Here is a 10,846-nt window from a genome sequence, read left to right as displayed (position 1 = left end):
ACAGTATTCAAAAAACCCAAACCCTGTACTAATTACATTTGATTTTCGAACCTTTTTCTGATCTTGCTTATGCTTTCAGCAACTACATCAAAAGTGTGCTTTGTTCTTGTATTTGTGTTCTGGTCTGTGATCCTTCCCATATGAAATTCAGATTTTGCCAGACTCTTTTAGCCAGGTAAAACCTCTTATTTGTGAGCTTTTCTTTCTAAGTGAAGCCTCACTGTTTTTATGGAAACATCTAGTGAATTATGAGGATCAGATCTGAACAGCTAGCTGAGGAAAGAATGCTGAAAAACACCATGAAGATAAAAAAGGGGAAGTTGAAATACACCGGAGAAGAGCAGAAACCCAAAATATTTCTGGAAGCAATTAAAGAGTTTGCTTTATAAAAGATTAAGCAAGGGAGATGTTATTGTAGGAGAAAATATTTTCTGCCAGAGGTTTGGTTTCTGGCATCGACTTTGATGTACACACATGATTAAGGAGAACTTGGTGGAAAAGTTTTCCTTCTTGGTGGAGGAAAAATAAATCCCCAACTGGCAGAAAGTGAACTACAAATAAGTTGTGACCTTAAATTCATCATAGGGTTTTAATGGTGATTTCTGTTTTTAAAGGGTTCTGAAGGTTCAGACACCTGGGTTTATTCTGCTTTCTTCATCACAGGATCACATGTGGCTTGTAAGATAGGATCTGGTTGAGGCTGTGGCAGAGCTGGTTTGGGGACATGTTAGGGATCACATGGAAGTTGACCTTGAGCTGATGACTTTATGCAATTTAGCAAAGCAAAGCAAGACAATGATTTATTGAACTAGAAGTGACCGTCACAGAAGAGCTATCCCATGAGTTCTACTCATCCACCGCCAAGGATCTATGAATGGTATTGCAGGTGTTTTTATAAATACATAATTAAATACATAATTCTGGGCAATTAATCCATGCGATTGTAAGATCGGTCAGTCTACCTCTCAAATGTTCCTTTGCTATTTCTGCTTTTGTATACTTGTATTTTTCTACTGCTTAAAGCTTCCAGTTCCCAAAGACAGAGGGAAACAAATATTTATAAAGATAAGCAGGGAGTTCAACGTTTATGGTAGAATAAGGTTTTGGAAATGTTTTTGTTATTTACACGTCGTAAAAAGACCAGTGGACAGCTTTTAGCATGGGTCTTGGTGATACATTTGATTACATGATCAATAACTGCATAGTAATGGCTTCCCACTGTTTCTTCCCAATGTAGGTGGTTGCTGGTAGTGCCAGAAAGATTATTTCTGGTAAAAAAAAAAAAGGAAGAAAGATGATTATCAGGAAAACCTATTAGAATGTAAACCACTTTAAGAGAAACTCAAAAGATTTCTCAAGTTCCCTACTTTTTTGGATACAACATTACTCATAACAGACATTCAGAAAAGCTCCTGACTGGCTGCTTTGCTTACTCTAAGCATTTCTTTAATTCTGTAGATTAAATAAATATAAAAATATTCTCAAAGCATGAGAAAGTGATATTATTATTGTTGTGGTTGTTGTTATTATTATTATTATTACAGAAGAGGGAGTTGGATTAGAAAAAGTAATTCCCCTGAAAAGAATCACCTCCCAAATAATCTTGCAGTGCAAGGAAAAAAAGAAAGACAAAATGAGTGATAATTAACAGAGCTAGCTGACATGCTGTTCTTTAAAAGTTAACGATGTACATCAGCCGGAGACAGGATATCAAATATCAGTGGGGAGAGCAGCAGGAAACTTTTTCCACTGGATGAAAGGGATAAAAAGAAGAAAAACAAGTCTCAGTTGCCCTAACAGCTGACTAAGCTCCTGACGTACTGGAAGCACAGCCAGTTGTAATGAGTTCCAGGGAAAACAGTACCTTCTAAACAAAAATGCGGCTCACTTAGACACTTGAAGTCAAGATAAAAATGTAAATCTCAGATTAACATTGAGGCAGGAGATACACGGATCACAGAACTGAAACAAAACGCTGCAGCTGCAACCTGCTTGCAAAAGCTTTTTCTGCTGTGCTCTGGGTGAACCTCAGCCTTTCGGGGCTGCGGCAGGGAGGCCCAGCTGACATACAAATGCAAAGTTCCAGCGTGTGGGAAAGAACCAGAGGCGTTGCTCCCTACCTCTGCTGCTTTGGAGAGAGGGGGTGAAGCCGGAATGAATATTCTTTCCTTTTCACATGGTAACAGCTTTGCGGATTTACACGAACCAGGAAAGTGGTCGTCACATTTTCATGTGTAAAGCCTGCAGAGCTGCATCTGCTGCACAAACCAAAATATTTTAAGGGAGGAGAAGAAAGCAACAGAATTTAGGAAAGCTGGTAATGATTAAGAATATGTGTTTGCTTACACTGCAGTGAGGCTTCCAGTTCTCTTTCAAGGTGTTTTGATAAAACTTAAACTTTGAATTCCACTTGCACTGGGAGCCCCTGAGTAAGACACGATGTTCCTGTAGTAGCAACTCTTGCTACCTTTCTCCTCGATTACCCTCCTGTTTACTTACTCCTTGTTGACCAAGCTGGCAGGAGCCAGGGAAGCAATTCTCCTCCCCTGCAGTCCTCTGTGCTTCTGTGGTTGTTGAGCTCAACGACCCCATGGAGGGGAAGACAGACTTGGGTAAACTTTGGCCCCTTACCCTTGGTATATTTGCTGTCATTTTATTGTATTGTATTTATTTTTTACTGTACTATCGTTTTACTTTTCCAATGGGAATACATAGCTTTATTATCCCTAAACTTGAAATGTAATTTAATTAACGTGCCAAGCTCTCCCTTAACAAAAATACAAACGAAGCTGACTAATTCAGTAATTTCCCATGCTTAGCAACAGTTGCAAACAGAGAAGCCTGTAAAAGATATTTACAGCCTATGATTAAGTATCAGGCTGTTCTGAGCTGTTCTTCTCTTGTGCCCACTGTACTTCTTTGGCAAGCCCCCTAAGATTCCCAGTCTCAGGAGCAAAGAAAATCTGTAGGACAAATAATGAAATAAACAGTAGTGGAAAAAATGAAGTCTGTAGGACTTTCAAAAGCAGCCGGAGATGGTGACCTACAGCTTGTAGGTTCAGAATGGAAATAGGAGTTCGCCCCTCTGACAGTCAGATTTCCTTCTCCCCTAACCCCTTGACAGCAGGTTGTTTTGCTCCAGAGTGGGACCAAGAGGGGTGCTGCCAGGCCCTGGGGGCACTCGTGGGCTTTATTGGCCCTGCCCAGCCTCCCCAGGACCTCGATTCAGCCCTTCCTGCCCTGCTCCTTGGCTGGTGTGGTGGGATGAGCCCTGTCCTGCCGCCCCGGAGGTAGCCCCCATAGCCCCCGGCCCCCAGGGTGCTGCTGTACCCCGAGGGGTGGGTGGAATGCGCACCCTCGCCTCACCGTGAGGGCAGCGAGGGAGCAGCGCACCGCTCTGAACTTTAATCCAAGCTCATGTGACTGTACAGACGTGCGTAACCTGTTTCACTTCACTTGGCTCCTAATGAAGTAAACGGTGGTGGTTTTCCTGGTGACGGCAATGGAAGCTGAACCGGCTGCTCAAAGGTCTGGTCCTCTGGCGTAACTGATTTTAACCAGGCTGGTATACAACAAAAGAGGGAGAAGACCACAAGAAAACAGAGGTCAGCTAAAAGAAAAAAAAAAGAAGAAAAAAACCCAACAAACAAAAAAACCCGAACCCAAGCAAAAAGGAGCATGTCTATTATAGAACAAAAAGAAGCGCTCCAGAAAAGGAAAATGACTGCAGAGCCATGGACTAATTTGGGGTGCCGTTGCCCGTTCCTTGGACGCAGTGCAAGTACATCATTAAGGAAGTACATACGTCCACTCCACCAGCAGGAAAGGACCAAAGCATGGAAAGGCTACATGAGAAACAAGGCAGGGGGGTCAAAAGAAAGAAAAAAGAGGCAAAGTGTGAGCAGGGGATGCTAAACAAGGTTATGCTAGTCAATTTTAATCCAAAGAAACTGGGATTATGCACCTTTCAAAAGTGAAGGGACCTCTCCTTTCTACCCAGCTGAGAAGTGGCAACTATAGAGACAAAAAACAAATAAATTACTTCATCGGCAGCAAGAGAATGAGTAAAAGCTTTGCTCGATTATTCTTTCTTTCAGTGATAAATAATAGTGATTCTTTACACCTGTTCAGTAATTCCCAGTTACAGGATTTAAAACGCTCTTGGGGATTTAAAGTCCCAGTGAAATTCCAAAGTCATACTTCCTCAAGTTATTAAGGGAGGACAGACACAGAGTCTGGTCACATTAACCTTAATTCTGTAGGAAACAGGCTATAAACAAGGATGGAAGTAAGGTTTAGAGAAGAGATGCACAGAGGGGCACCAAAAGAGCATCCAGTTTGGAGCCTACTGGGCACGCAGGCTCAAATACTTAAGAAAAGGATGCAGTGGTTTTGCCCCAGAGTCCTCCTGGTTATCTAACAACTTTATGTAAAGGAACTGGATATAAGCACAAGAATGCAGCATAATTTCTGCATAAATTCTATGGTTTTTTTAGTCCTTGACTTCTTGAAACTACCAGGAAAGTTGCTGGGAATAGTATTTTTGTGAGGAGGACACTTAAGCCAGTTTAGTAATTTCTTCTCTCATTGACACAGAATCACAACAAGTTCCCGCTCTTTCCTTCCCCTTCTACCTCTCATCTCCCCTCTTTGCCTCCCTTCTTTGCCTTTCCTTCTTCTTTATTATTGATTAAGGTTGAATGTGAATTGGCAGTCATTTATGTGATAACCATATTCTCAGTCTCTCAAGATAATTCTGTACAGATTTTTAAATTGTTTCAATTTACTTCAGCTAACTCCCCCCACACTTCTTATGCTATAAAATTGATGAGAGATTTCAATAGAGAATACAGAATGGCATTCTGATAGTACCTTAAAAATATGAGAAAGTATTCTAGGCTTCTTTTATAAGCTTGCATAACACTTAAATGCACATTTTATATTGTCTTTGTTCAAACAGAGTGTTTCAAATTGCTGAGGTTATAAGTTTTCTTTAGAGGAGGTTGTTTGATTAGTCAATAAAATGTTAGAAAACCTTAAATTTCTAGAAGATACAAAAGCCATTCATAGAATCATAGAATAGTTTGGGTTGGAAGGGACCTTCAAATGTCATCTAGTCCAAGCCCCCTGCAGTAAGCAGGGACATCTTCAACTAGATCAGGTTGCTCAGAGCCCCGTCAAACCTGACCTGAGATGTTTCCAGGGATGGGGCATCTACAGCCTCTCTGGGCAACCTGTGCCAGGGCTTCACCACCCTCATTGTGAAAAATTTCTTCCCTATAGCTAGCTAAATCTGCCCTCTTTTAGTTTAAAACCATTATCCCTTGTCCTGTCGCTACAGGTCCTGATAAAAAGTCTGTCCCCATCTTTCTTCTAAGCCCCCTTTAAGTGCTGGAAGGCTGCAGTAAGGTCTCCCCAGAGCCTTCTCTTCTCCAGGATGAACGACCCCAACTCTCTCAGCCTGTCCTCACAGGTTCTCTGGTCATCGCCTCCATCCCTCTGATCATTTTTGTGGCCCACCCTCTGGACCCTCTCCAACAGGCCCATGTCTTCCCTGTGCTGAGGGCTCCAGAGCTGGACGCAGGACTCCAGGTGAGGTCTCACCAGAGCAGAGGGGCAGAATCCCCTCCCTCGACCTGCTGGCCACACTGCTTTGGTTGAAGCCCAGGATACAGTTGGCCTTATGGGCTATGAGCGCACATCGCTGGCTCATGTCCAGCTCTTCATCCACCAGTACCCCCAAGTCCTTCTTGGCAGGGCTGCTCTCACTCCCTTCATCACACAGTCTATGCTAATGCTGGGGGTTGCCCCAGCACAGGTGCAGGACCTTGTACTTGGCCTTGTTGACCCTCATGAGGTACACATGGGCTCATTCCTTGAGTTTGTCCAGGTCCCTCTGGATGGCATCCCATCCCTCAGGCATGTCAACCACACCACTCGGCTTAGTGTTGTCATTCAACTCCTCTTCTATTGCTGCAAGTGAATTTATTCTTGCATGCAAGGCATCCTAAATCTGCCTAAGTAGACTCTTTTTGGGTACTTAGTATGTGTATTTGTTGCCCTTGAGAGAGATACCAGGATATAGTAAATCATTGGACGTGTGTACAGTTTGAGTTTAGTCAAGGATCGGTCAACTGGTAAGTACTCTTCATATTTTAAAATACAGCTATATGTATTAAAATGAATGCAGACGCTGGCCTTCATTATGATTTTGTACTACTTTATTTAACCTGTGGTTTTGAGTAGTGTAATTAGTACAAAGATTTTCTCCTTTCTTTATACCCAGTGGCTATAATGTTTTATAAATAGCCCTAAACAAATGTACAGTTCAGCCCCACCAGCATGGAGAAATTGAAGAATTCCTTGCTAAGCCTCAAGTTTTGTCAGGTTTTGTCTCTTCATTGTCCTGAGTTTAATTAACATGCATGTTTAAGTGTTTTGCTTAGTTTGCTCTGGTGTCCTGCAGGACATCTAACTGGATAACTACTCATGGCAGTTCAGCCTATGGTTCATGGACTCAGAGCTAGGGACAGCACAGAGGGAAGACACCTATGCGTTCATCTGAAGGGACCTGGGAGGTAACCAAGCCTATTGGCACAGACATCCAGACTTCCCCTAGAAACTTCTGAGATTTCCAGGTGAAACCCTGAAAAGCTGAAAGAGCTGGAAACCACTAAGCTATTTCACATGCAATGACATCTGTAATCACATCACACTACCTTATGCACCCCACCACTCCCACGTTGGAAAAAATAGGGGTTAGACCATCAGGAACTAGGTTTTCACATGGAATGTGTCAAATGACTGTCACTAATTGGTAGCTCTCTAGAAAATGAAGACATAAAACTGCAGTGAGCATTGAGGCTTTTACTCTGCTATCATATGTAGCTTTCAAAAATATACACTTGAAAAAGCTATAGTCTATTATTCTGTCAAGCAACTTACACAAGAGAAGGGTTTTTACTATTTCAACAACATACTAGGCAGTATCCATCTTAGAGAAATTTGTAAACTGTCAAGATTTTTATAAAATAATCTATTTCAAGCTAGTCTTCACCAAGATTAAAATGAAATCTGTTTATAGAGTACAATAAACATATGACAGACCTAGCAACTTCGTGTGTTGAAATTTGTTGCTGGTAAATCAATATGGATACTAGGGCACCAGGCACTTTAAAAATCAATATAATAAATAAATAAATATAAGAGTTGAATTACAGTTTAACACTGTGTACAGAGATGTGATTCGTCTTGACACAAATAATACATGCTGGATAATCAACAGAGATGACATTCTTTAAAATGCTGAAGAAAGCCTGTGATCGAAGGGCTGGACTGGAAGTCAAAAATTATTTCCAGGCCCGCTGACTGACTGGTTTAACCTTCTGATGACTCAATTTTTATATTTGTGAGATTAGGACAATAGAAAGTATTTTGAGACTCTCTGCTATGCAAACTGATATTAAAATTAATTATGGCTAGAAGGGGTACATTTCCCAGTTATGGTCATGTTTATGCACTGAGTTTTTCTGAAGCAATTACTGGGTTTGGAAGGCAGCCAGGAGAACTGCACCTGGGAAGTAAAAACTGGTTCTGAGCCTGATGTTGCTCTTTCCTTTGTGCCTTTTTTTTCTTAAAGAGCTTATAAAGCATCCAGCACTGACCTAAAGGCATGGTGAAAAATGTAGGAATAAATGAAATGGCACAACCTGGTTTCTGATTAGCAGAAGAAGGAAAAGAGAATGGGGGAACAGAGAGGGTAAGCAGGTTAGACAGGCTGTATGTAGTCAGTACCCAGACTGCCTGGGAGAGAACTAAAGCGCCCTGTTTTCTTCAGCTCCATGTTGTGTACATCTATGGCCAGCCTTAGGATGACTTTAATTTAGTATGGTGTACCTACAAAAATACCAGGCATTAAGAGAAAGCACATTCTCTTGATTCCTGAGCCCTTACTTCAGGTAACATCAGGTCTTTCTAAGAACAAGTGTACAGCTGAGCTGAACACTTTGTATCCTGTGAGGAACCCATGAGACTTATTATTAATGAATTTCACAGTTCGTAGGGTACAGGTGTCAGTAATGGGGGAAAGAAAAAGGAAAATAAATTTTTCAAAAAGGAAAAAAATACTATTCTTGGAAACTTGAGAAAGAGTCACAGTCTTCAGAAGATGTTTTCTGGAGTTTGATGTGGACATGGCAAAAATTTGCAGGAAACAAAAGATAAAAATGAGAGGAAACAGGGTGAGTAGCTAGCTATAACTTTTATTGAACTGTTTTAAATCAGGAATTAAGACTTCCCAATGAACCATGAGGACAAACAAAAAGGATGTGTCTTTATACTATGACCAGAAAGATGAAGGTGCTACTGCCTAAGTGGTCTTGGTTCTTTCATCTATTTGATAAACATCTAGTAGGCAGAAGGTCAGTTCCCTTAATTCCCAAACAATCTAAGCACCATGACTGCTCCAACTTCCCACCTTTATGTTTAAAGTATACTCACAGCCAACTTATGGAAATTTAGTCAGAGTTGGGTAAGTTAGCAAGGCTTCTCAGAGTTAACAACTTTCTGGTAGGACTATTATGTTCAGCATCAGCAAGACTAAATTTCTGTTTAGACCACAGAATCACAGAATCATTAAGGTTGGAAAAGACCTTTAAGATCATCAAGTCCAAACATCAACCCAACACCACCATGCCCACTAAGCCATGTCCTGAATTTTTTTTTATTTAATGTGTAGACGTGGCACTTCAGGACATAGTTCTTGTTGAAAATAACATACGGAAGCTGGAGCATTCAACCTTTGATATTTTATTTCAACAAAAATGCCACTTTGCCTTTAATCCATAAATAAGTCTTAGTTTATCATCTACCAAGCCGCCTGAACTGAAGCAGAGGGCACTATGTATCACATGCTTGATCAGACAGACTGATACTATGCTACTATGGTAATACTAATTTATAGGACTCAACAATGTATAAAGGTGAGTATGTTTCAAGAAGTCTTTTTTTTTTTCCTTTCAAATAAAAGAAGAATTTAACTTTCAAAATTTCCTTACATTTAAAGAAGAAAAGGTGGAGTGGGCTAATGGGAGAAATGAGTAGGTCCAATCAGGTGAGATAGAGAAAGGTTTTAAGAAAGCGGTGAGTCAGCATATGTAAAAGACAGACGCAAAATCACAGGGAAGAGGGTTATAAAACTCTTTTTTTTTTAGAGAACAGATTTAAACTAAGGAAAACCAGAAGCATATTACCACTAGAAAGGTACTCAAGCTGTAACATTTAAATCTGGAAATTTTATAACATTTGAAATTTGATTCAGACCCCTATATTCTTACCCTTTTAATCCTTCATAGGAAAAGACTATTAATATAGACTAACATATTTACACAAATAACACCAACACACAAACATTACATTTTCATTTAAAATACAACAGAAGGAAATTTTGTTTATTGAACTCTCACAAAGATAGATTTTAAACAATTGGTCTGAATCAAAGTTCAGACAGAAGAGAACACTAAGGTCAAGGATCATGAGGAATGAGAGAAAAAACTTTTAAGAAGGAAATTACGTGAAAAACTGTTGACAGACTATTCCAAATGTTTAATCCTGTCTGAGAGGAAAGGCATACAGGTGAGTGGATGAAGAAGAAATACTGGGATAAGGTGAGGTGTTCAACAGAAATAATAGGAATAGAAGCAATGATGCACTTACATAGTGACGTCATGCAAAACCCTTTGGAAACAAGATGATAGCAATTCTTGGTAAAAGGCAAGACATTCACAAGTAGATGGTAGTGGATGACACAATGGAAAGGTTACTAGTGCACTGCACTTTTGGAGAGGAATGTGTATGAAGGAACCTATGGAAGTCGCTGTTTCTCTCATGGCATTATTCATTTTGAGTGTAAATTATGGCACTTTCCCCTGACCGGTGTCTATTTAGAGTAACAACTCTTCAGGGAAGAGACTGGCCATTATTCTGTTTGTGTAGCCCTTGTGTCTTAGGCTAACTTAATAAACTTGCTTTATAACAGAGGGACTTCTTGAGTCTTCAATGTTTCCTACATGGGAAGATCGCAGAATGTGACAAGAGGCAGGTACTTGTATGAATATTAGGGGTAGCATCAAAATATTTCTGAAAAAGATGGGATCATTTGTTCCCTTTTTTTACTTTCCCCTGGATTGGTTAAATGCTGCAATGTAGTCTGGGCTCGCTTTTTTTTTTTTTTTTTTTTGACTGAAAATAACTTCAAGGCATAAAAGAGGAAAAGAAAAAATAAAAGAACGTAACTGTTCTGTGCTGCTCATGGAAAGGATGATCTTTATGAAGGTGCTGGCACCAGGGCAGGCGCGTAGCGTGGTACTTTCCCAGTGCCCGAAGGGCCCACGCATGGTATCCAGCTGCGGCTGGCCACAGCTGGGGAGCGAGGTGGCCGGCAGGTACACAATACACCCTGCGGGGAAACAAAAGCGGGGCTGTTACGACGGCTGGCACAGAAATTAACGACAAAAATTAACCGCAGCAGATAACTCAAAAGCCCGATTAAAATCAACCATTTGCCCGGCGATTGATTGGGCGGCGGCGCCGCGGCAGCTGCCGGCCGCATTCCTTCACGCCCCGCTCGCCCGGGGGCCGCTCTCCAGCACCGGTCGCCCTCACGGCTCCTCCCTCCACAGCCGCCAGGAGCTTTTATTAATCACCCCCTGGCTAATCACCCCCGGGCTAATCACCCCCGTGGCTGCCCCACAGCCGCGGGGTAGGAAGGCGCCGCGGTCGGGCAGGTGAGGGGCGCGGGGTAGGCGGGCGGGAGGGCGCCGCCAGGCCCCGCCCGCTCTCCCAGCCT

Source organism: Phaethon aethereus (genome assembly GCF_964289735.1).
Source record: "Phaethon aethereus genome assembly, chromosome: 1".
NCBI classification, from domain to species: domain Eukaryota; kingdom Metazoa; phylum Chordata; class Aves; order Phaethontiformes; family Phaethontidae; genus Phaethon; species Phaethon aethereus.
Note: the sequence above shows the minus strand (reverse complement) of the source record.